The sequence below is a fragment of the Neovison vison genome, chromosome 3 (assembly GCF_020171115.1).
Source record: "Neovison vison isolate M4711 chromosome 3, ASM_NN_V1, whole genome shotgun sequence".
NCBI classification, from domain to species: domain Eukaryota; kingdom Metazoa; phylum Chordata; class Mammalia; order Carnivora; family Mustelidae; genus Neogale; species Neogale vison.
In genome coordinates, this window is record NC_058093.1 from 62,537,796 (window position 1) to 62,564,623 (window position 26,828).

General features: G+C 36.0%; 1 protein-coding gene across 2 annotated transcripts in view; it reads left to right on the plus strand.

Moving 5' to 3' along the window:
* The window catches only part of CSRNP3 (cysteine and serine rich nuclear protein 3), a 208,670-nt gene that overhangs the window by 24,500 nt on the left and 157,342 nt on the right, over positions 1–26,828 (plus strand). For both annotated transcript variants that reach the window (XM_044242248.1, XM_044242249.1), the window contains 2 exons: positions 1,818–1,988; positions 23,051–23,072. The gene's annotated coding sequence lies outside the window, so the exon portion shown is untranslated. The remainder of the gene's footprint in view (positions 1–1,817; positions 1,989–23,050; positions 23,073–26,828) is intronic.

Consider the following 26,828-nt stretch of genomic DNA (forward strand, 5'->3'; position numbering starts at 1 on the left):
AAAATTGCTCTTCTAATTTTATAAACAAGATTAATAAGGGAAAGGGGGATGGGGAGTGTAAAATGTAAAAAGTAAGGACTGCTTCTGAAAGTGAATGGGGCACTGGCCAAGTATTAGAGCAGCTTCAGCGGGGAAGGCGCGTGGCTGAAATGACTGGACCTGAGTAGCCGCTTCCCCCTTCGGCCTGGCTGTGCATCCCGACTTCACCACAATTCATGCTACTTACTACCCACTCTCTCCTTGGTTGGGAGGCCATTTATTATTGTGCCTGTGCTATCAGAGTGATGTGAGCTGGTGGGGACTGAGGACCCAAAGGGGTCCTGCAGGACTAGCCAAGACGGTCCTTGGCTTACAGGATAGAGATCAAATGTGCATCAGGAGGAAAGGAGAGCAGAGTTTATGGAGAGAGAGGGCGCATACAGGCAGAGCATCTGGGAGACTCAGCAAGAAAGGAGAATGAATCTCGCCTTTGCTTGGGGCCTGGGGTTTTTATTGGGAATGGTGGTCTAGAGCACATGTCTTCTCAGGCATCAAAGGAACAAAGAAAATGGTTTAAAAGTGACTCCAAGAGTCACTTATGACCTAGAGCCAGGGATCTTGGTGAGTTAGTTGTCTTGGAGAACCCTGCCCGGCCCCTCATTAGATGTTTTCTACTGCACTGGAAGACTCCAAAGAAGTCATTAACTCTTTGGCCTTGTAAAGGAGTACATACATTATCTGTTCTATGAGGCATGTGTAACATGGAGGGTTAGGTCCTAATAAGAATAGAAACAGGAAAAGGAGCAAAAAAAAAAAAAAAAAACCCAGTTTTTCATGGTTCCCCTTTAATTTTCTTGTCTCAGTAGGGTAGAGGAATATTTCTTGATACCTTCATTACAAGTAACAGTAGACAAAAAAGAAGACTGAAATGGCTTCATGATTTTATTACATCTGACCCTCTTTACTCATCGAGGTTATCTGTCACCAAAGGAACTGCTGATCATCTTAACAGTTACTCTGTAGCTATGAAGAAATTATTACTCTTGGAGGTTTAATGATTCATCTAAATTGACATTAACAAAATTTTTAAATACATCAGGCTACCTCTGACTGGCTTTCACTGACCATGCTGTTTCAGAGAGGGAGCAGTCTCAAATTAATATTTTATCCAGTAAAAGATTTAGGGACTGTGGTTCACTCTGCCTAAAATCTATTCAGCCAAACCTCCTTGGCATAGGACTCAGGTACTCCCTGCAGCTCTGCTGAATTGACTAGAAACATGATAAGGCATCTAAATTCTGCAGGTATAGCCAGCCATTCCTAGCAACCAATTTGATTTTTGACGGACAAAGAGCCCCAGGAAAGTAGATGCCTTTGTACCCGAGAAAAAAGAAAACCCAAGCAAGATAGACATGCCCTAATCAGTATGCTCTGGGTATGACAGCATGCAAGTGAGTGATCTATTTTGTTCTGAACTCTAGCTCTGTCAATGACAGTACACGATTTGCTAGAACAAATCAAATAAGTGCAATGGACTCCTGTTTTGACGTTTCAAAACAGTGAACCCTACCTCCTTATGCAGTGCCCTGAATCTACCTTCTTAATTTGGACTTTTTCTTATAAAATGCCATTGTCAGAAACGAGAACGCAAATAACAACGAATCAGGGTAGGATTGTTTTCAACGCTCTCAAACATGATGGGAGGAATAATTTCTGCACAGATCCGATCATGGGGTGGATGTAGTTCAAAAAATTACAGCCTCAGAAAACGATTTGAAGACTTGGACTCTGCCGTGGTCAAACGTCTCAGGGCTCTGTTGTTCCCCTTCCCGTTACAGGTACATGTGACAGCATTGCAGCTATGAGAGGAATTTTAAAGGGGAAGTTTGAAGAAATTGGCAGCTCCTCACCCCGCTCCTCTGTGTGGGAATCAGATGATGAAGTTTTTAGCTGTGACGGTGCTGACAGTGTTGATAGTGTCAACCCGTCCACTTGTAATCTTTTCACTGGTGAGTATCTGAAGCTCTGTTTCAGGCTGTACTCTAAATCGTGTTGGACAGTTGGTTCCTGGAGTTCCTCTCTTTATCCACTGCCTAATATCTGCTCCAAGTTTTTTGTCCTATCAGACTTATTTGTAAAATGTGATATCATTTTGGTTAATTAAAAAATCTCAGTAGCATTCTTCTGTTCATCTCTATGGAGTGATTCTGAGAGGCAGAAATGAGTCCAATTTAAGACAAGCAATTGAAAATTATTTCCTCTGCATCTTCAGCTTTCTGAAATCCATCTTTTTGAAATCTGATCAGTTGAGCTTTTTTGAACTTCTAATAATACTGGATGATGAGTTATGGAATTAATAGCACTCAGTCTAAAACATTTATTTCCTAGGGGAGAAAATGATGTTTGTTTTTATTTTTTAATTTTCTTTTAAAGATTCTATTTATTTATTTGACAGAAAGAAATCACAAGTAGGCAGAGAGGCAGGCAGAGAGAGAGGAGGAAGCAGGCTCCCTGCAGAGCAGACAGCCTGATGTGGGGCTCCATCCCGGGACCCTGAGATCATGACCTGAGCTGAAGGCAAAGGCTTTAGCCCACTGAGCCACCCAGGCGCCCCTGATGTTTGCTTTTAGAAGAATGCTGCTACGAAATCAAAGCCTTGAAATCCCTCAGCTTCTATCACTATTTGAACACTGGTAAACTTCAGACTTGAGGCCAGGTTCATGCCCTATAGTAAGTGCCACTTTCTGCACATATATACCTTCCTAAGCAGTTAATATGAACAACAATATTTGCCTTAGTATGGTAGTAGGTTCTAACTTAAAATTCTAGACTTCCAACCTGCCTTCTTTGTAACTAATACACATGTAACTGATTTTGGAATACGTGAAAATTTCCAACATCCCTGTGTCCATTCAATCCCAGTCATTAAGGAAAGAGGGATCTCTAAATTAGTTTTAGAAGTTAATCATCCAAAGCAAAACTGAACAAGGTCAAATAAAGTCCCAGAAGATGATGGATATCAACTTCCTTTTAAATCTCCATTCCAGAAGTAAAAGTACAAATTATCCAACAGAAAAGAGAGGTTTTATGTTTGTTTTTTTTTTTTTCATAATAGTTTTTTCTATATTATTCTTCTGAGACATTTATGTTTGGGGATTTTTACCAAACTTAATAACATAACCTTTTCAAATTCACACTGATGTTCATTCATCAGGACTCTATGACCCCTGAAACTCCATCTTTAATAATCTATCCTCCACTTCCAAGAATTTGAAAGTTTGTTTGATAGTCATGAATTCTCCCTCATCCCTGTTAGAAGCATTTAGAATAAAAATAGGTATAATTTTATAGGACTCTTTAGCCTTTGTATCATTTATCTCTAAACTCATACTTCTATGAACTTGTGGGAAGTATAAAAAGTGAGGAGGAGATAAAGGAACACTTGGGAGAAGGGAGAAAGCAAGAGCTCTTTTGAGAATGGGATTCCCTAGTTACCCAGAAAGGTTATTGTGAGTCAGTGGGTCTGGGGGTAGGCTTGTTTGAGATTTATCTGTAAATAAACCTTTCACCTCCTTCCTCTGAGCGACTGTCGCCCTGTGGAGGGCACACACCTTGCTGTCACCCAGAGTGCTGAAGAGTACTAAGCATTGAATGATGCTTAGACTTCTTTATTGAGTGATTTGATTAAAATTAGATAATTTTTTCCTTTTTTGTAATAGTTACCTTCCTCGACAATAAACACGGTACATATTTAAGGTGTATAATATGATACTGTTACATGTATGCATTGTGAAATGTTATATGTATGTATTATGTACTATGTTACATGTATGCATGTATGCATTGTGAAATAATCAGCACCATCAAGCTAATTAATATTTCCATTACCTCACGTAGTTAGTTTTCGTTGTTAATGGTGAACACTTGAGATCTAATGTCTTAGCAAATTTCAAGTAGGCAATACATTATTTTTACAAATTTCAGACAGTTTTTAAAAGCCAGAGAGGACAAATCTACTGGCCATCTTTATCCTTACTCTATATTTAAATTCAAGACCCTCAAGAATGCTATTGAATACCCTGTATGTGTACCTTGGAAAATTTTCCTTCTCTAAGCCCCAGAACACTGCAGGAGCTTCCTGGAATTTTTTTTACTTTTTCCCTTTAGCCACTCCTGAAAAACATCATCAGTCTCGACTCTCTTTCTTTGAGATACCACCTCACCCGGGCAGCAATTTCCACATGCATGTGTTGTTGTTTTTAAACCTTCAGTATGCTTTCAACCTGCCTGGTGTCTATGTCTCTCCTAAAGTTACAAATTGACTCTCTCCTGGAAAAATCAATTGTAGGACACTCTATGCAAGACATCTATTGATTTCTATAGCTTGTGAGTTCACGAAGTACCTATAATGTTCATTTAAACACCATCAGATCTTCCAGTTGTGGCTCAAGATGCTGTCCAGATGAAAGTGATGTTCTGGTGGCTTTGAGGAGTTTGAAAAATTATAGGTCAGGCACTTGTTATGAGCACCTGAGCACCCCAGAAAGGGAAAAGTTTGAGGGGAGAGTGGTTTTATTTGGATAAAATAAACTATTTGGACATCTGTTCACCAGTTTTCTCATTCATCCCCATTGTGAAAGTCTGTGGAGGAGAAGGCTCCAGGAGAAGTCAGGCTGATGATGAAAGTAGCTTCAAAAGTTTCATTAACTGTCTTGAGCACTGTTGCTAATATACTCTTCTTAGTGAATCTTCGAGGGTTTTGAGGGAAATGTTTGCTGATGAAGGGGATGGTGTGCATCATTGGACAACTTGTAATTGAATGCGTGATCAGAACCATGACTTGAGATGAACAGTAGGGAGGAGGGTAAGAAAGAATGGGTGGAAAATGTGACCTATGGATGGTTTCCTGTTATTGTGAGATTCTTAGCTTAATCATCAATATAAAGCTTACTGGTATTTCATAAAATTGGGCAAGTGAAGGAAGGAAACCCATTTTAATTTCTTTTGAGAGGATCCGACACAATGTAATGGAATAAGATAAAAACAACAGTAAGGAATCAACGTCATTTTGAATTCAAAGAATGTTAGGTCTAGTAGGACCTTTGAGAACATCTAGACTATTTCTTATTTTTACAGATGTGGAGATTGAGGCCCAGTGAGAGTAACTAGAGAAGAATCCACATGTCAGCTATTGGCAGAGGACTTTATTATAGAACCTTAGGGTCTACCTTTCTGTGAGACTGATGCTGCTGCTCTCTGGTGGGTCTGTTATATCACTGAATACTAAGTTGGACCCAAATCACCAAGAGAGAGATATTGGTTTAGCTTTTGTGCCAGCTCCTCTTAGAAATGAAATGAGTCTTTTGGTGAAATGGCAATTGGCATTTCATTTCTTGTCTTTTTTTTTTTTTCCTTTTCAGTTGGTTTCTAGTGAAAGTGCTAGTATCTCTTGGCTGTAATATAGTGTCATTGACAAGTTTTATGAATAAATTCAATGAGCGAAAGAAATAGTGGACAGAGAATTCAATTTGAGTGGGAATGAGCACTTTCCCTTCCCCTTTTCTGTAAGTAAGTGACAGGGCAGACTGTTGAGACTTCCCTTGTATGTCACTGACATTGATGGAAATATCTTAGAGCAAACATGTTGTTTTACATTTCCGTGAAGGAAATTGGTTTGTCTTGGTGACATAATGCTACTTGTGATAATGTGAAAATGCAACAATGAAAAGAAGATGAGATGAAGTATGCAATGTGCATCTTTAACAGCAGCTAGCAAATAGAGGGTTATTTCATTTACCTTAAAAGTAAAATCTTTGTACACTCCACTTTTGCCAGAGGGGTGAATGGGCAGCCTGGACTCCCTAGGAAAAAAAAAAAAAAGATAATGATATCTTTCCATCCCTTGAACTCCAGGACCCTACATTACTTGTTCAATAATTCAAGACTTCGGAAACCCACTTACCTTGCATTTCGATTAGACTCACTTAGTCACAGCTTCTGGCTGAATGCAGTAATTATATTCCATTTTGCTGCCTAGGTACAGAATTGGCTTTTATATTTGCTTGTTTGTTTTAAGCCCTGAAAAACTTAAATTTGGCTTTAAACTTAAAAGCACAATTGGTCTGAATTTCAAATACGTTTTTATATATCACTGTCATAGTGAATCTAGAAAAACAATGCTTACTGCTTGTGGTTTTAACTCTCAGTTAGCAACCATGAAAAAACAGAATGTAAAGGTAATTCCTCGTGGGGTTAATGGTACTATTTCTCACAGTATAGAAGTGATAAAGCCCTACTAGGATCCAAAATATATCATAGCAAATATATCATAGCAAATCTTCCAATTTTCTACATCCATTATTTACTTAGGATGTCTATAGGTAGAATTGATAGGGTAGCTGTATTTCATAAGAGTATAATAATTAGAGTTGCTATTAAATTTTAAAGACACTATCTTCACATTAGTGATCAGAATTATTTCCATCTGATGATGTAATTTCTTTACAAATATTTCATAGAGTATTTTCATGTTTTATAAACCTCTTGATAAGAATCACATCCTTATTTGGGGGTAACCTAGGAATAGTCAGGCAATAGATGAATGCCTAACTGCAAAATATCATGACTTCAAAAATGGATCCAAGTGAAATTGAGGTGATTCAAATTCTACTAACCGTTTTCAAAGCCCCATAATCTTTTGGCTTTGGTTTGAATACCAAAGGTTGACTGGCTTTATGCTTGTTTATGATGGTGATGATGAAATCATTGTGCCTGAAGCAAATGGTCCTTGTGTTTCTCAGAAGATTTTAAAATTCATCATGCAGATTAGGCAATCTGATGCTTTCTGACAGCTCGAGGGAAGTATATTTGTGTGCATGTGAATACAGAATAGAATTAAATCTGGTCTTACTTTAAAAAAAAAAAAAAAAAAGAGCCAGTTGGTGCTATTTCTGAATTGGCTGTGATATTTAACCATTTCACTCTGGAAAGTACATGTTTGTACTCTGAAAATGTTCCTTTTTTTTGGTCTGAGGAATTTGGGAGTAAACTGGGAATGTTTTAGGGCCACAGAATTGTTGTAGCATATGTCTTATATGTTCAGCTACAGTGATCTGGCATGAAATAGAATTGTTATATATCTCAAGTTTACTGAATTCATTTGACAGTGGGATTAAGGTTAAAAGTACAGTTTTTACATGTAATGAAGAATGAGCAATCATAATAAGTATAGCAGAAGACAAATATTTGATTTTCAAAGGTCAACACAAAAAACTAGAAAAGCATTTTTTTTTTTTTTAAAGATTTTATTTATTTATTTGACAGACAGAAATCACAAGGAGGCAGAGAGGCAGGCAGAGAGAGAGGAGGAAGCAGACTCCCTGCTGAGCAGAGAGCCCGATGCGGGGCTCGATCCCAGGACCCTGAGATCATGACCTGAGCCGAAGGCAGAGGCCTTAACCCACTGAGCCACCCAGGCGCCCCTAGAAAAGCATTTTTAAAAGTAATAAATATTTAATGTTTAAGTAGAAAAGTATTGTGAATTAAAATTGAAATGGAGGCTCAGTTTGTTGTATTTGGTTTTATCTTATCTCAGAAATATAATAATAGAAGAGTAATAAAGATTGACTTACGTAATTTAGAATTCTAGGACTTTGAATGAAATGTTATGAAACTTGATTTACATAATGAACTATTAAATCACTTTAAGATTCTTAATGGATAACTGCAGTGGTCTTAATTAGCGTGACCAAAAAAGCAAACTCTATTAAAACAATTTACAAAGCAACGTGAAAGCTAGGGAAGATTGCTAGACAGAGTGCTAAAAGCACTAGATATTTCTGGATGAAATGCAACAGTGAGTCCCATTAGTTGGGGTATTGTGAAGACCTGAATTGCATGTAAGGCAACACATTTTTACACAATGATTGCATGATCATGGTAATGGATATATCTTTTAAGATTAAAAATGTAACTATCTTATTAATAAAATTGTTTTTAAATATTCACAAAGAATACTTAATATAGTTCATCTTAAAATTCCTCTAATGGTTACAATGTCTACATTTGAAAAAACATGTGTACTTTAATGCTAGGGTGTGCAATACTTAATTCCATCCCTGAGAAACTTGGTTTGGAAGAAATGATGACTATTAATTTTAAATATGGTTAATTTTTCTAATATAGCCATCCTATTTCACAATTTCTCCAAAGATTTTGTCCACTATTTTCTTGTTATGTCAGATCTGACTTTCTGCTGTTTGCTGTTTCTATGACAACTGCCATTTTAGCTTGGAGAAAGTAGTACCTATTTTAAATATCTCTCTCTATATTTTCAGATACATACACACATACACACATTTTAAGAATTTTTTACTTACATGGGGCGCGTGGGTGGCTCAGTGGGTTAAAGCCTCTTCCTTCGGCTCAGATCCTGATCTCAGGGTCTTGGGATCGAGCCCCAGATCGGGCTCTCTGCTCAGCAGGGAGCCTGCTTCCTCCTCTCTCTGCCTGCCTCTCTGCCTACTTGTAATCTCTCTCTGCCAAATAAATAAATAAATAAATAAATAAATAAATAAATAAAACTTTTAAAAATAAAGAATTTTTTACTTACCAAAATAATGATCATTAGGCTGACAGTTATCATGGTTATTAATCAATACTAAAATTAAATGTTATGCTAATTAGATCATGGCTACATTAGGACATATATATTTTACATTTGTCCTAGATTTTTTAAAAAATATGCATAAAGCTAGAGAGGCTGCAAAAGAAAATCTAAGTAAACTTAACTTAAGTAATTTATGGGCACTAATAAAGAAGCATATATACTTAGAAATTCCTCCTGACATAATAAAAGTTTTGATGAAAAATTAAAAAATGAATGGAATCCAAGAAGGATAAATGCAGCTTAAATAAATACTATTATATTTCAAATAACTTTTTTCTTTTGGCATTCACTAGCTTTAAGCCAGAATATGAAAATGGTTGAAATTAATCATTATAACTATTTAAACTCCTTGAGGATAAGAGCTGCATCCCATATTTGCCCCACATTACTTAATGGTAATAATCACAACAAGCTTTATTGAACATATATAATTTGCCAGGCATTGTACTAGATGTTTAAACAAATTATTTCATTTCATTCTGATGTTAAGTCTTAAATAAATTTATTTTCAATTGCCATGTTCACATCTTTTTTTGAAAAAGGAAATGCTTAATTGATTAAATGATTTGTCATTTTAAACATGACGTGAGACAACTGAAATAAGTTAACTAATTTTAGAGAAATTAAGAATTTTGGATACAATTGGGTTGAACTTCAACAGGTGCAAGCTCATAGGAAAAGACATATTTCTGGGGCGCCTGGGTGGCTCAGTGGGTTAAAGCCTCTGCCTTCAGCTCAGGTCATGATCCCAAGATCCTGGGATCGAGCCCCGCATCGGACTCTCTGCTCGGCAGGGAGCCTGCTTTCCCCTCTCTCTCTGCCTGCCTCTCTGCTACTTGTAATCTCTGTCTGTCAAATAAATAAATAAAATCTTAAAAAAAAAAGACATATTTCTATGAAATGTTCATAAAATTTCCAATTTATGCACACAATTTTGCCAGTATAAGTGAAATCCCTCTCCAACCTCTCTACATAGCTTTACCAACCTTTAAGCTTATTCATTAAATCAGAATATTCTAAGATTAGAACCTTGAAATACTTTGAATCAATATGTTTAACATTTACTTCTCACTTTCAAAAGTTGAATGTAGGGGTGCCTGGGTGGCTCATTGGGTTAAGCCTCTGCCTTTGGCTCAGGTAATGATCTCCGGGTCCTGGGACCAAGCCCCACATCAGGCCCTCTGCTCAGCACGGAGCCTGCTTCCCCCACTCTCTCTTCCTGCTTCTCTGCCTACCTGTGATATCTCTCTCCCTGTCAAATATATAAATAAAATCTTTTTTTAAAAAAAAAGCTGAATGTATAAAAATTTTAGCTTTAACAATGGTTTTTGCAGTATTTATTCTTATGGTGAAAAATTATGTAGAACCTGTATACAACACAATTGGTTAAATAACCTGTGGAAAACCCATATAGTCAATTACTATGTGGCCAATAAAAACAGTTGAACGAATGTATCTTTTAACATAAAAATATATTCACATTAATAAAGAAGTTTGCAAAATTATATTTTCCTCCCATTTATAAAACCTCCATTACAGTTCTACTCCTATTTATAAAACCCCTTATATCTGTATGAGATATGTATATTTCTCTGGATATTAAAATTATGGATAGTAAGTTTTGTTATTTACATATTTCTCAATTTTCACAATATCTATATATTTTCTCAATTTATTTTCATACATTTTTAGCTTAATAAGACTTGTGTTCATTCATTATGATAGTTTTCTAGATTTTTCACTAATATGATTATTACTGTCATGACACGCTTGTAGATAAATCTTAGAATAAATCCTTAAAAATGGAAATCATAGTTCAAAGAATATAATTTTAATTGACCTCCAGAAAACTTTGCCAATTTATATGCTTATTTTAAGTAATTGAGTGCCTATTGCACCAACGTCTTGCCAGTTGGGCCCACACACACCCGTTGGCCAATCTGGTAGGTAAGAACTGATTCTACTGGTGTTTTAACTTGAATTTCTCTGAATATGGGAAGCCGACTATTTATATATTTATTTATTTGCTTTTTTTTTCTGTGTATATAAATGTAATATTATTTTATTATGATCATGATTTCTCTTTCATTGTTTTATAATATTAAGGATTATTTGATTAACACATATGCAATAATGTCTTTCCTATTTTGCCATTTGTCTTTTCACTCTATGTTTGCATAGAAATATGTTTATGTGGTCAAATATATCACAGATTTGGCTTTTAGGAAATACTTAGGTGGAACTTCTCCGCTCCCAAGATTAATTGTATACAAATAATTTCTTCTAGAACTTTTGTAACTTTCTATTATATAGTTAAATCTTCAGACCAGTTGAAAATTGTTGGCATATTGTGTGAAATAGCTATTTTTCCAGTTTTCCAAAAATCATATACTGAATAACATAGTTCTATTAATATGAAAGTGTATTCTTTTCTTGAACCAGATGCTTAAATACAATAGGACAAGTGTCTGTGGTCTTCTTTCTGTTTCATGATCTGGATGGTTATTCCAAAACCAACAATAGTGTTATGTTATGACTCTATATTAAGTTTTACTATCTCACATAAGAGTTCACAATTTTCCTTAACTAGACAGAAACACCACACACTACCATACTCTTTAAAGGCTCTATAAGCTATTTCACATGAACATTATTTGAATTTTAAAAGAATATTGCCAAGTTACCAAACAAACCATTGCTATGTCATGGGAATTGCATTAAATTTGTTGGTTAATTTGGTTCACAAAGAAGCTTGATGTCTTTGCCATATTGCTTTTCCATTTTAGGAATGCCAGATATCAGGGTGCCTGGGTGGCTCAGTGGGTTAAAGCCTCTGCCTTCAGGTCAGGTCATGATCCCGGGGTCCTGGGATCGAGCCCCCAGTTGGGCTCTCTGCTTGGCAGGGAGCCTGCTTCCACCTCTCTCTCTCTCTGCCTGCCTCTCTGCTACTTGTGATCTCTGCCTGTCAAATAAATAATAAATAAAATCTATAAAAAAAAAAAAAGGAATGCCAGATATCCTTTCATATTTATTTTGCCTACAGTAGAGTTTTGTGCTTTTCTTCTTGCTGTGCATTTTCTGTGCTGAATCCCCAAAGTTTTTTGACCCTATTATGAATGAGACTTTTTATATATGTTGTAACAGATTATTTTTGTTACTAAAAAGACATTGTTTTTCTTTTTTTAATGGAAATGTTCCCAGGTTATATCTTTATTTGGCCATAGGATATTCTTTATCCTATATGAAGGAGGTATGCTTCCATTAAGAGTTTTTAATTAATAAGCACTATGAAGTTACATCATATTCCTCATTAGTTCATATCAAAACAATCCTATTTTTTCTATGACCTGTTAATATTATAAACTGAAAAATATTTTTCCAAATATAAAACTATTATTACCTTTGACTCTTTTACATAATAAGGTAACTTAATCTCACATGAGGAAGGGCACCTGCATGGCTCAGTTGGTTAAGTGTCTGCCTTCTGCTCAGGGCATGATCCCAGGGCTCTGGAATCCAGTCCTGCATCAGGCTCCCTGCTCAGCGGGTAGTCTGCTTCTCCCTCTACCCTTCTTCCCTGCTCATGAATGTGCACACTTGTTCTCTCTCTCGTAAAAATAAAAATAAATGAAATCTTTAATCCCACATGAAGATCAAATTTAGTCTGGCAATGTATATACAATAAAGGGCCCTTAGAAATGGTCAAGGTTAATTTAAAATTCACTTTAAAATGTGTTTCATTAAGAAAGAACAAAGCTGAAGGCAACACTCTTCCTGATTTCAAACTATATTATAAAACTGTAGTAATTAAAGCAAAATGGTACTGACATAAAAACAGATACATGGATCAGTGAAACAGAATAGAGACCCCAACATAAACTCATGCATATACAGCCAACCAATGATTCACAAGGGAGCCAAAATATGCAGTAAAGAAAAGTTAGTCTCTTTAATCAGTGGTGTTTTAAAAACTGGATATTCACATATGAAAGAGCAAAACTGGATCCCTATCATACGCCATTCACAAAAATTGCATTTCAATTTTGAATGCCTTTGAATCACTATCTCATTTAATCCCCAAAAGACAATCTATGAAATGAGTGAAGGTGGTGATCTTGGTGGAATTTCCATGTTACGGATAGGAAACTGAGAAGAAGTAGCATAAACATGCCTAAACTCACACAGTTTGTACATGCTGCCGCTGGAATTAAAACAAGCTCAAATGCCAGAGACAGTATTGTTAACCACTACACTCTGATGTATGTTCTAAAATCCATAAATAAAAACAATCATTTTGTTTCCATACCACGTAACAGATACTTCAATTTTTGAAGAACTTTCTGCATTAAAGAGAAGTGGTTCTTCAGTCCTTCTTTACATTAATACTCGTGAAAATAAAATGAAATACAACTGAAAGTGATAGAAATTGAGATTCTGGTGAAGTTGAACCCACCTATGCTGATTGCCACAAAAATTAGCTTTGTTAAATGCTGAACCTCTGGTGTTCCTGCCCCTGGTACCTCTAAGACTGAAGGGGTATAAATTCTTCCCATGTACCAAGAGTCTATTAAGATTCTGTTCCTAAGAGCATCAATGGAGATCACTGTGTGTAGAAGACTATGCTGGAGAGTAGACAGAGTAAAAGCGTGCTCTTGCCCTGGGGAATATTCTCACTAGATGAATAAATGAGACTGATAGACCTGAAACCGTACTGAGAAATATCATTTTTATCTGAAAATTATGTAGAATGGAGAAAGATCAACTGTGATCTCTAGGAAACTTTGACCTAGAAGAAGATGCATCACTGAATGGAAACATGCTTTGGGGAAGTGGAGGTTGTTTTAAGTTCTTCAAACAAAATTACTTATTGGCAAGTGAGATCTGACTCTTTGTTCTAGGTACTCAAAGCAAACAAACTGCTAACCACCTTTAGGTTTCTAAGGATTTCTATTCTGTGAAGCAAAACCCATTAATTTCTATTTTCCACTTGATTGAGGAGTAGTAAAAAGAGTACATATATTGATTGCTGTGCACGATGGAGAAGCTAGAAACGATAGTGTTCAGCACAAGTAAACAGATACGGTAGTGGACTGGCCCTCCTTCACCTTTTCTGCAAATGGGTTAAAGGATAAATCATTCACTTACATTATTAAAAATTTCTCTCTTGAATTGTTGAAGTAGGATAAAAGAGGATGAAACTGCTCTGTTTAACATCCCACATATTATAGCTGCAGATTAATTTTAAATACATTTTTGTTTCTTTGTGGCCAATTTTTGTTTTGATAGCCCCCATCTGGCATTGATCTGGATTCCTTTTGTAGTCTGATTACCAAGCATGAATCAAAGAAATCAACTGGCTCCTCTGTCTTAAGAGGCTGGGGGAAATTACCTTTTTAGATTCCTTTTTTTCCCCCTGTATTTAAATTCCTTATTTAAGATAAAAGAGAAAGAGAATTCATTCACTATTATGTCAACCAAGACCTGTCAACATCACCATGTTCATTTAATTTCTTTTACTGGTAACATATCCATTCTTTGATATCTTTTTTTTTTTACTAGTAATATTCGGCATTTGTCCTCGAACATCTTTAAGATATTCAGTTAATGGTTATAGTTATGTTAGTCAAGACTTTTTATTACAAGGGAAAAAGCCCTGTATAACCTAGTTTAAACCAAAAAGAGACCTCTTAGTTCATGTAATCAAGAAAGACAGGGGTGAGGTCATATTGGGCAAAATGGATCTGGGGCTCACGTGGCAAACTCAGTGCTCTCCCCCCACCCCATGACTTGGTTCTCTTCTCATTATGAGAAGGCCTCATTTTCTCTGACCGATATGGGATTATGGGTTTCCCTAATCTGTGGAAGATATCTGCCTGCACATAGACATAGATGTCTTCCTAGCACTATGTTCTTGAAGGCAAGGAAAAAATCTCTTTTCCTGGCTCCAGCAACTTAGATGATGAAATATCTTTTCTTTGTGAGAATTATCTCGGTGTGTCAACTGTGTGCTCATTTGTTCTCACTCTGCCCTTCCTCTGAAAATTGTCCCTTGTCCATTGATTTCCAGATGGATTCAACAGAGGAGGTGCACTGGTGGGACAATAGAGGGCAGGATGAAAGGATAAACCAGCGTATTTCCCTGCACTCATCCATGCCTCAGCTGATCCCTCCAGTGGCCACTGCATCTCTACCATACTTCCAGCCTTTGTTGTAATGACCCTGCTTTTGTGGTCACAGACTCCATGGAGCAGCCTTTCTCCTATCTAGCTCCCACGAGGTAGCACTAGGTTTTGAGTTCTGGTGACGTCCATTCTTCCTTTGTGCCTCCAGCTGAAGGAGTGTTAGCGGTTTCTTAACTATTCTCCGAGTTCCTTTGTTTTCTGTTCTGTCTGGCATCTCAACTCTTAGAAAATTATTATAACCAGTTCACCATCTGAAATTCCTTCCATTGAACCATCTAGCATTGCCTGTTTTCTGAACTGGACCCTGCCTGATAACTCTAGCCTGGGTCACATGCCCTTCACTGAACCAATCACTATGGCCAAGGAAGGAGGTTCTTTGTTTGGCTAGATCTTATTCATTTATCCACTCTTGTGGTAATAAGAAAGGAGATGTAGAGTATGTTAAGAGAGAAGAAAAATAGAAGAAAGAAAAATATGTTGGGCCACCAATAATAATGGCTATCATACTAGTAATTCATTTTGATACCATAGTGAATAAACATGAAGATCTAAATCGCTTTTGTTTAAACAGCACTATACAAATAAATTGTGAATAGTGGAAATATGTCAATTGTTTTTTAAATTTATAATTAGTCTATCAAAATTCTGCTCTTTTGCTTATAAAATAATAAGAATAAATATAAAAGAAATAGAAAAATATGGGAAAGGAAAACAAGGTAAAAACAAGATTAGTCAGTCAAGATTACCCTTTTTAAAATTAATTAAGAGACCTAATATGTTAAAGATCTGCTATTAGTCACATGTTGTTTTATTTATTTATTATTATTATAATTTTTAAAAATTTCGTTTATTTATTTGACAGAGAGAGATAGCGAGAGCATGAACACCAGCAAGGAGAGTAGAAGAAAGAGAAACCGGCTTCCTGCTGGGCAGGGAGTCCAATGTGGGGCTTGATCCCAGGAATACTGTGATCATGACCTGAGCCAAAGGCAGACAGCCACCTAGACATCCCTCACATGTTGTTTTAAATGCCTTATTTATCTTTCCTGAAAAATATGAAATCAGAGTCTATATGCCCATTTAACAGATGAAGAAACTGATGTTAAGTAAATTGCCCAAAGTCATAAAGTAAGATGAGAGCATCAGCAAGATGTTAATGTCTGTGTTTTTGATCCTCGAGAGCCTAAGCACTTTATATTACATTATTATGCCACTTACATTTCTCCCTTCAACTGTATTGAATCAGCATTTCCCTACTCATATTTTTTTTTTTTAAATCTTCATTTAGGGTTCATTCATATTCACCTTCTGGTAAAGCCACTTCATTATATTCATCTATCAAGAAGTCCAACAACAGACTTCTATAACCAAATTCCCTCAGATAATATCCAGAATGAATCCCTCTTTCTTTTATCCATACTTCATACTCAACATTGGCACAATGTGTAGCAACACGGTGTTACAAGCCGACCAATTTGTGACCAAGTTAATTACTTAATCGTTTACACCCCAATTCTGCCTGCCACAACATGCAATGTTTCTGAAATCTGAAGAAAGTACATCAGCATTTATGAAATAGGCGCTGGACACTTTCACCAGGGGCATATTTGTAAGGCTCCTTATATCTTATTGCGGCAGAGAAGATCAGAACATACTTTATAACACAATGTCTCTGATTTGTTCCTCATTGCTCTTCAAGGGAATGCCAGTTGTCAGGGCAGCCCAGCAACTATTCAGCTATTTATTTGGGTGTTCCTCCCCTGTGGGACAGTTACTGTGTGGTTTCCATGAGGGACAATGCCCACTATAAAAATTAAAGCAGATACCACAGGCTGCTTTGACAACTAAAAGTTGAGTGAACACATTCTGTAAAGTTCTTCCTCTTTTCTTCCTGTCCGTGGATATTGCTTTTTCTTTTTTTAGGTTTGGTTTCTATTTTCTGCCGTACACTGAAAGTACACTGACTAACATAGGCTGCAATTTAGCTGTGTTCCTGGGACCATCTGTAAGAATTTATGCATTTCCTGGGAACCTGATCAATTCTAGCAGCAATCCTCTATTTTCTCTCTGAGATTAAGGAGACCTGCAATCAATTTTATATTTAAAAGTTGGTTTCTGCTTAAGGAAATTGGGGGCCCAGTGTCCAAAAACCATTCTGTGCTTCAAAATGGAATCTCTGAATAATTCTCTTTCAACAGAGACACATGCATTTTTATGTGAAGTCGTAAATATTGTTTCACAAAATTTACTTAATTTCTCCCTCCCTCCTGCTTTTCTTTTCCTCCCTCCCTCCCTTCTTCCTCTCTATCTCTTTCTTTCTGCATACTATTCCACAGCATAAGTTTACCCAATATAATCATCCCTTTTCCTGCCAGTTGTTTTTTAAGTTGTTCTCATTTTTTTATATTAAAACCTACGTTGTTCTAAATATTCATGTACATAGTGTATGTTCAATTTTATACATTGTTCTATCAATTACTGTTGAATTATTTTCATGATATTTTCTGGTTCCAAGATAATCCACAAATAATTTAACTAAAATATAATCTTATTTTGAGCTCCCTCTCTCTCTCTCTTTCTTTTTCTTACCCATTTCCTTCCCTCTCTCCTTCTCCCTCTCTCTTTTCTTTCCTTTTATTTTGCTTGGTTTTTCCCTTTCCCTTTCCCTTTTCTTTCTTTCTTTCTTTTTTTTTTTTGTAAAGATTTTATTAATTTATTTGACACAGAGAGAGAGGGAACACAAGCAGGTGGAGTGGGAGAGGGAGAAGCAGGCTCCCACTAAGCAGGAGCCTAATGCAGGAGACTCAATCCCAGGACCCTGGGATCATGACCTAAGCCAAAGGTAGATGCTTAACTGACTGAGCCACCCAGGCACCCTGGTTTTTCCTTTTTCTTCCTCTGCATTCTTTATCTATATTTCTAACTGCTGTAGGTAACTCTTATTGTCCTAGTTTATATCCTTTCATTTTTTTCAGTATCAAATAATCATAAAATATTGTCACAAAAGATTTTTTTTGTCAAAAGTGGATCATCTTATATACACTTTTCTTCATCCTGACTCTTTTCATTGAACAATACCTTATGAAAATTCCCCAACGTCCTTGCCATAGCTCTATTTTATTCTTTTTGATGATTGCAAAATATTGGATATATTCTATTTTTTTTCAGTCTTTCTCCTACGAATGTTCATTTGTTTCAGCTTAGTTTTTATGCAGCTATGAGCAAGGCTGTAATGCATCTTCTTTTGAAAAAGTCCTTATATACTGGTGCTTTACTGGAAAAGAGAGAGGGGAAGTGAGGAGAGAGAGAATCCCAAGCAGGCTCCACACCCAGCATGGAGCCATCATGGGGCTCGATATCACAACCCTGAAATTTTGACCTGAGCTGAAATCAGTAGTTGGTTGCTTAACTGACTGAGCCACCCAGTTCCTCCAATGCTTTACTTTTGTTTCTCTAATATATACAGGTATAGATATAGATAATAGATGTAGATATAGATATTTTTATTTGTTTATGGTAGGGAGGAGAAGGAGAGAATCCCAAGCAGACTCCACACTGAGCATAGAGCCCAAGGTGGGGCTCAATCACACCACCCTAAGATCAAGACCTGAGCTGAAATGAAGAGTCAGAGGCCCAACCAACTGCACCACCCAGGTGCTGCCAGTGCTTTACTTTTTTGAGGATAGATTCTTAATAGTAGGGTTAGGGTTAGGCCATGTAATAGCTGGAGTGAGAGGGGACTTCTAGAAAGAATGAAGAGCAAATGCAGATGCAGACCGTTGGCAAAGAGCTTGACACTTGTGTGCATGGGCGATGGGGAATCAATGGAGAAGGCATTGACCAGGTGGGAAACCATTGTTGAGTGGTAGAAGTGAGAGATGTGGGACTTGGTGAGAAGTGCTCAGATTCACAATAAATCTTGAAGGTAGAGCTGACTGGAGATGCTGATGTTTAGATGTGAGGTTTAAGAAAAACAGATAAACATGAATAATTCTTAGGCTTTTAACTAACTTTCTATTTTGGAATAATTTTAGTTTCACGGCAAAGTTGTAAAAATAGCACAGAATTACCTAAACCCTTTGCTCAGCTTCCTCCAGTGTTAACATCTTTTGTAACCGTGGTACATTTGTCCAGACAAAGAAATTAACATTGTTACCACTTATTATTATATTAACTAAACTACAGATTCTTTTCAGATTTATTCATGGATATCCTTTTTCTAATAAGATCTACTCAAGAATATCATGTTGAATTTAGTTATCATGTCTCCTTATTTTCCTCTGTTTTTTCAGTCTTCTCTTGTTTTTTTTTTTTTTTTTTAGGACCATTACTTTTTGGAGAGCATAGTTAGAATGTTTGGTAACTTTACTTTTCTCTGATGTTTTCTCATTACATGGGGGTTGTATTTCTGGAATAAGAAAGTCACAGAAAATGAAGTGCTCTTCTTGTCCAAATATATGAGGGACTAGATGATACTAACGTGCTGTGTCACTGGTGGTATTAATGTTTGTCATTTGGTTAAGATGATATGTGCTAAGTTTCTCCAATTTATCATTAGTGGTTTTTTTTTTTTTTTTTTCATTTTTCCATATTCTGTTCTTTGGAAACAACTTATTTAAATACAGCTCACACTTAAGGTGGGAGTAGGGATCAAACTCCACTTCCTGAAAAAGGATCTACTTATTTTTTGGAATACTTGTAAGAAAGATTTATTCCTTCTCCCCTACTCATTTATTTAGTCATTTATTTACATGAGCATAGATATTTATTTTATTTCTTATTCTATTTTTCTTATTTCTTTATTCTATTACTCATAGATATTTATTTTATTTCTTGGTTATAATCTAATACTGTCATTATTATTATTATTATTATTACTCATTACTATTATTTGCTTAAACTATTCCAACTTTGGTCATTGAAAGTTCTTTCAGGTTTATTCTTGTATCTTTTTGACATGCCCGTGCCTGTTTTTTTCTTTTTCTTCCTTTCTTTCCATCACCATAAGATGCTTCAAGTTCATTTTTTGTTTTCCTTGCCCGAGTCCTAGAATCAGCCATTTCTCTAGGAGCTATGTTTTTATTATAAGTCACTGGGTAAACACGGATGTCATTTATTGTACTGGAAAAGACTGGAGTAGGAGGAGGAAACCTGGAGTATGTTAGTTTCTTTCTTTCTCTCCCTTCCATCTTTCCTTTCTTCATTCTTTCCTTTATTTCTTCCTTCCTTTCTTTTTATTATTATTATTACTATTATTATATTAACATGTTAACTTTCAAAAGCATGTTAGCCATTCAAGCAGAGCTGTGGAATAGACTGTGGATATCAGAATCTATAGCCCAGAGAAGGGGTTCAAGCTAAAAGCTAAATTGGGGATTCATAAATAAATGGTGGTATTTAAAGACATAGGACTGGATTTGCTTTTGTAAGAAAGAGTCAATAGAGAAGAAATATCACATCTCAATCTACTAAAGGATTTCAATGTCAGGAAGATTAGAAGAAATTAGGCAAAGAGGTTAAGAAGGGGCAGCGGATGAGGTAGGAGATAAGCCTACTTCGTGTATGGTATCCTAGAAGCCAAGTTTAAAAAAAAAAAGTGATTATCTGAATCAAACTCTCTTGAGAGAAAATTTACCATTTGGTTTGTCAATATCTGAGCTCACTGCTGACCATGGGAAGTGCTACTTCAGAGGAGTTGTAAAAATGAAGCCTAATTTGGAGGTGTTCAATACGTCTCTGGGGAAGTTGCTATAAAAGGGAATTGAGAAATAAAGTGATGAGATGGGGAACTGATGTAAAGGGATTTTTTAAATTAAGTTTTTAATTTTAATTCCAGAATAGGTAACATACAGTGTAATATTAGTTTCAGATGTACAATATAGTGATTTAACAATTCTGTACAGTACTCGGTGCTCATTTAGATCAGTGCACTGTGAATCCTCTCCACCTATTTCACTCATCTCTCACCCACCTTTCGTTTGGTAACCATCTGTTCTCTCTAGTTAAGAGTCTGTTTCCTGGCTTTTCTCTCCCTCTTTTCCTTTGCTCGTTTGTTTTGTTTCTTAAATTCCTCATATGAGTGAAACGTCTGGTACTTGTCTTTTTCTGACTGACTTATTTCACTTAGCATAATACTCTCTAATTCCATCCATGTTGTAAATGGCAGGATTTCATTCCTTTTTATGGTTGAATCATATTCTACTGTGTATATATACCACATTTTCTTTATCCATTCATTTTTGATGGACACTTTGACTGCTTCTATAATTTAGTCATTGTAAATAATGCTGCAATAAATATCGGGGTGTATATATACCTATGAATTAGTGTTTTTGTATTTTTGGGGGTAGTGCAATAACTGGCTTTTAGGATAGTTCTGTTTTTAACTTGCTGAGGAATCTCCATACTGTTTTCCAAGGTGCCTATACTACTTTGCCTTCTCACCAACAGTGTATAAGTGTTCCCTTTCCTTTCCAACACCTGTTTCTTGTGTTTTTGATTTTAGCCATTCTGACAGTATGAGGTCATATCTCATTGTGGTTTTCATTTGCATTTCCCTGATGATGAATGATGTTGAGCATCTTTCATGTGTCTGCTGACCTTCTGGATATCTTCTTTGGAGAAATGTCTGTTCATGTTTTCTGCCCATTTTTAAATTGGATTGTTTTTTGGGTGTTGATTTTATCAGTTTTTAAAATATATTTTGGATACTAATCCTTTTTTGGATATGTCATTTGCAAATATCTTCTCTCATCTGGTAAGGTGACTTTTACTTTTGTCGATTGTTTTCTTTGCTGTACAGAAGCTTTTTATTTTGATGTAGTTTCATTTTATTTTTGCTTTTTATTTTCTAGCTTTGTAATTAGAAAAATAGTGCTGCAACTGATCTCAGAGAAATTACTGCCTGTGCCCTCTTCTAGGATTTTTATAGTTTCAGTTCTCACAGTTAAGTGTTTAATCCATTTTGGGTTTATTTGTGTGTATACTGTAAAAAAGCAGTACAGTTTCCTTCTTTTGCCTGTAGCTGTCCAGTTTTCCTGGCACCATTTGTTGAAGAGACTTCTTTTTTCCATTGTATATTCCTTTCCTCCTTTGTTGAAATTAATTGACCATATAACTGTGGGTTTATTTCTGGATTTTCTTTTTTTTAAAAGATTTTATTTATTTATTTATTTGTAGATCACAAGTAGGCAGAGAGGCAGGCAGAGAGAGGGAGAAACAGGCTGAGCAGAGAGCCTGATGTGGGGCTCGATCCCAGGACCCTGAGATCATGACCTGAGCGGAAGGCAGAGGTTTAACCCACTGAGCCACCCAGGTGCCCTGTGGATTTTCTATTCTATTCCATCGACCTATGTCTGTTCTTGTGCCAGTACTATATTGTTTTTATTACTACAGCTTTGTAACATAATAGGGAGTCCAGAATTGTGATATCTCCAGTTCTGTTTTTTAATTTCAAGATCACTTTGCCTATTTGGGGTCTTAGCGGTTCCATACTCATTTAGGTTTGCTTGTTCCAGTTCTGTGAAAAATGCTGTAGGTATTTTGATAGGGATTGCATAAAATGTGTAGATTGCTTTGGGTAGTATATACACTTGAACAGCCATGAGCATGGAATGTCTTTCCATTTCTATGTATCATCTTCAGTTTCTTTCATCAGTGTTTTATAGTTTTCAGATTACAGTTCTTTCACCTCTTTGGTTAAGTTTGCAGACAGATGGGACTAATCCAATAAAATGGGGGGGGGCAGGGGGAATGGTGATGCAGGAGCATGAGGGAATAACTGAAGCAGCAAAGACCTAAAATTGGTGAGAAGAAATAGAATCCAAGAGAAAGGATTGATCTTAGGTGGGAGAGAAGTTTCTCCATTATAAGAAGATTGAAGGCTTACTATATGGGTATAAATATCAAGAGTATGTAGGATATAGATAAGAAGAGGAAATTAAATCATTCTTCCAATTTTCTTAGAAGCAGTATCATAAACTGAGAGGGGGGGATGGGAAGAAATGTTGGAGAGTTGCAAAGACAAAGTTGCTTCTGTTGGCAGTGTCATTGGGTTAAAGTCTGTGATCATATATCAATAGTCTTTCCAGGGATGCAGTATCCTACATTTTCTCTAATCATAGTAATCTGTTCAGTGACTACTGGTAGTTTCATAGTAGGAGAGCTGAATTTAACCGAGTGATTTTTTTTTTTTTTTTTTTTTCATCACGCTGGTCCGAAGAGGAGAGAGAAAAGTCTTGGAGGTGAGTCTATATGAAAGGACAGTCTACCATGTTGAATAACAGACCCTACACTGGGTGAGTGGCAAGTGTGAACATGAGTGGGAGGAATGAAAAATATGTAAAGGTCGAGAAACCCTTTTGGTGGTGGAGTGTATGCTCTAAGCAACTTGCAACCTTTTGTTATAAAGGTTCATTAAGGCTTCCCTATAACCTGTTGACCCTAACTGCCCCTGTGATCATAGAGCCTGAAACACCTTTTTAATCTCTTTTAATCTGTTTTACCAAATTTGTATGTCTTTTTGTGTCAATTTCACTAATTGGAAATTTTCTGGAAAACTATGTAATTCTTTAGGTTTTAAAATTTTTACCTAATTTTTTACCTAGATTTTCTTACAGTTTTTGCAAATTTCCCATAATTATCATTATATCTTTTCCCATGGTTACTACCTGATACATAAACAGCCCAATTAGGACTGATTTAATTTGTTTTGATAACTCTTACCCACTTTACTGAAATGGAATGACTTAAGTGTTATCATTTTAGGAAACTTTTTTGGACATGTGATACTACCTTATTATAGTTCACATGTTAGGAAGACACAGAAATTCACTTTTTGTTGTTTGGTAAATGAGTAGATGCTGCATGGGTTTTGATAACTGTACTTCAACATGTGTTCATGAAGACACGAAATTAGAGTGATCTTGTTACTTAAAGAATTCTAAGTTGAATCAATGTGTCTCTCCGTGGGGTTTTGTTCTTTTAGAAAGATAGCTTCAAACTTTACATAGCAGATTGGTCTTTCCTGCTAGATTCTTCTGCCCTAAGCCCTTTGTGTCAAGAGGAAGTCCTGCAGAGAGAATGATGCTTTTGCTGGTTGCTGGCATATTAATTATGCAATATTTTAAGATGCAGTTGCAAATGTAATTAAACTATAGCACTGAACCTATAAGTCTTATTGTCACCTTAGAAATAGGGAAGAGCAAATTCACATTTCTTCATTTGTGTTCACAAAGTGACATTTCCTCTTGACATACTGAAACTGACATGAAGCAGGCTTTCAGACATGCGGAAATGGTTGATTTGGGGGTCCAAATTCTGTGATCCTGAGAGGGTTAAGTTTATTCTCAGAAACTTGGCATTTGGAAGAGTTTTTTTTTTTGAAGAGAGGAACAAGGTAAGAATGTCTTAAGCAAGTTAGATTTCCTTGTAGTTAATCAATGAATCATCCATTAAAAATAATACAAGCTGATCTGATAGCTCAGTTAAGGCTACTACTGAGATGTGACCTTCAGTAACCTCAGTGAAGTCTACCATGACTATTGATTGAAACATACCAACATGAGCTTTGTGCCTCACTGACCTACTAAAGTTGCCCTTTAGAGAAAATGTTGACAAACTCGGGAGAGTGCTTTTACCCTTGCCACTACATACGGCTGCTGGGATTGGTAGGATGGTTTGCAGTAATGTCCTCAGACAACCAGAAAACTAAGGAACCTGACCCAAAGAGAGGTGGTACTCACCATTCCCTCTAGCTCTGCAAGATTGCAGAAATATCTAAAAGTGAAAAACTAGGTCTCAGAAAATCTCTTAATTGAATCCCAGATATTAGAAAAGATCAGATATGAATCATGAATGTTAGGTACACATTCCTGAATGATAACATAGGTTTATGTCAATATTATTTTTCATAGAACTTATAATCATAAACCAGGGTTCTTTAGATGACCACCACAAACATTTATGAAGACAAATCATGTTGCATTTACTTTAGTGTACATGTTCCTAGTCTTCCATAAACTTCACTCTCCTTGAATATTTTACTTAGTGCCTGGGATGGTTATATTTATCCACAGATCAGTCCCAGATGTCACTTGACACTCCTAAGGCCATCCGTAGGACTGGGATCTAACCTTAGTACAACTTTAACAGGGTATGCTAGGGGTGTTCACCTTGGGTTGTGATTACTTCAAAGACATAGCATTTCAAGAAAATGGCAGTCTCTACCAAACTTGTGAACATCACCACTGTTGTGCCCAGAGGGCTTGCAGAGGAAGAGTAACAGCCCCTGGATCTTTCTGAGATACGTTACTTAGGGATTATTCCTTTACAAATTTGCCTGGGTCTCAGAGTAAGTGCTATTGATCCACAGATCTTAGCACAACTCTTCAAATTCTCTCTCTCACGTAAGTGCACACATACTTCCTTACACAGTCTCATACAGCCCATGTCCCCACGTCACATCCAGCGAACCAAGGTGCGGCGTTGGAATGGTTTCCAGTGGTAACCACTGCATGTTGCACCCAGAACTAACACCGATCCTCAGATGCCCAATCTTGGAAATTAGCATTGAAAATTACTTGCTCTTCCAGAATTATTTTTCTTTTGCGATGAACTCCTCCCAGGGGCTCAACTGGCCTCAGTTTGGGTCAATCCTGTCAGTTAAATATATGCTTATATATTTGACTTTCAAACAGGTCAAAGTTTGGGTTCCTTTTTTCCATTACCAAGGGTCCTTTGTCCTCTTTCTAAATTATAAGGTAATTGCAGGTATGTAAATTTAAATACTTTTGCTTTTCTCAATAGACAACCCTCAATGACTATAAAAAGTCTTTTATTTATTTGGTTGTAAAATACAATTATGTTTTCAATTCCAGTTTTAACAATCCTTGGTCAAAAAATACTTCATCTCTTACTTCAGAGTTATCTACATGTCAAATACATAGCAATAAGTTTTCATACTTATAAAATAGGGAGACTGAACCAGGTGGTTTCCTCATTTTTTTTTTTTGAACTTTATGCTTTAGTTTATTATGATTTCCTTTCTTAAAATGTTTATTACATTGGCAAGTTCTGGGACAGTCTATTTCATATACATAGTACACACACACACATATATATATGTAATTTTATGATTTGAAATGTAAAATGAAAAAGAAATCTTCATGGTAAATAAGAAATAAACAAAAATCTGGTATCTCTAAGGCACACCTTTTCCTTATTTAGTTTTACTGTGTCCAGTTAAACAATAACCAGGTAAAAGGATTAAAGGAGCACAGAAGTTGTTGTATGTAGGACTTTCATGAGATTCTAGTGCCTAAATATAAATAGTATATATTTCTCCATAGTCTATAAACAATGGAATACTCCATTTAGTTTAATGCCCTAAATTGCCAAATGAGATTTATTGTTACCTACTGTCCCCATTTTTTAAGAATAGTAAAAACTTTATTTTTAAGATAAAATCTTAAATAATACCTCAATAGATAAAAATGACATTTAAATACTATGGAATTCATTTTCATTAACAAGAAAGTTTGAGTTGAGATTATGAATGACATTTATAGACATATTCAACTCAGCATCTAACTTATTTTTGGTGTTTTGTTTTAATTGCAAATAATTTTTAAAGTCTTTATTCAGTGGACATACTACAAGCTGGTAGATCTGTTAATATACTTATTGTTTTTTTAAATTATTTGACCTGCAATCTTAGAATATGTATATAGGTATATATGTATATATCATTAACAGAAGACAGAAAAAGTTGTACTCTGAAATATCCCTCAAAATGAGTGCAACAGGTGATAAAAGTAATTGTTTCAGTGTTCTTTAGTATGTCATCATTTGAGGGCATAATGTTCCCAACAAAGTTTAAGATATTTAAAATTATTAAAACTGAATTTTGAATCAATGTCTCCAGAATTTCTCAAGTTCTTCTGCTGAATCTACACTTCATCAGAACCAAGCTGTACTCAATAACCTCTGCTTAACTCTGC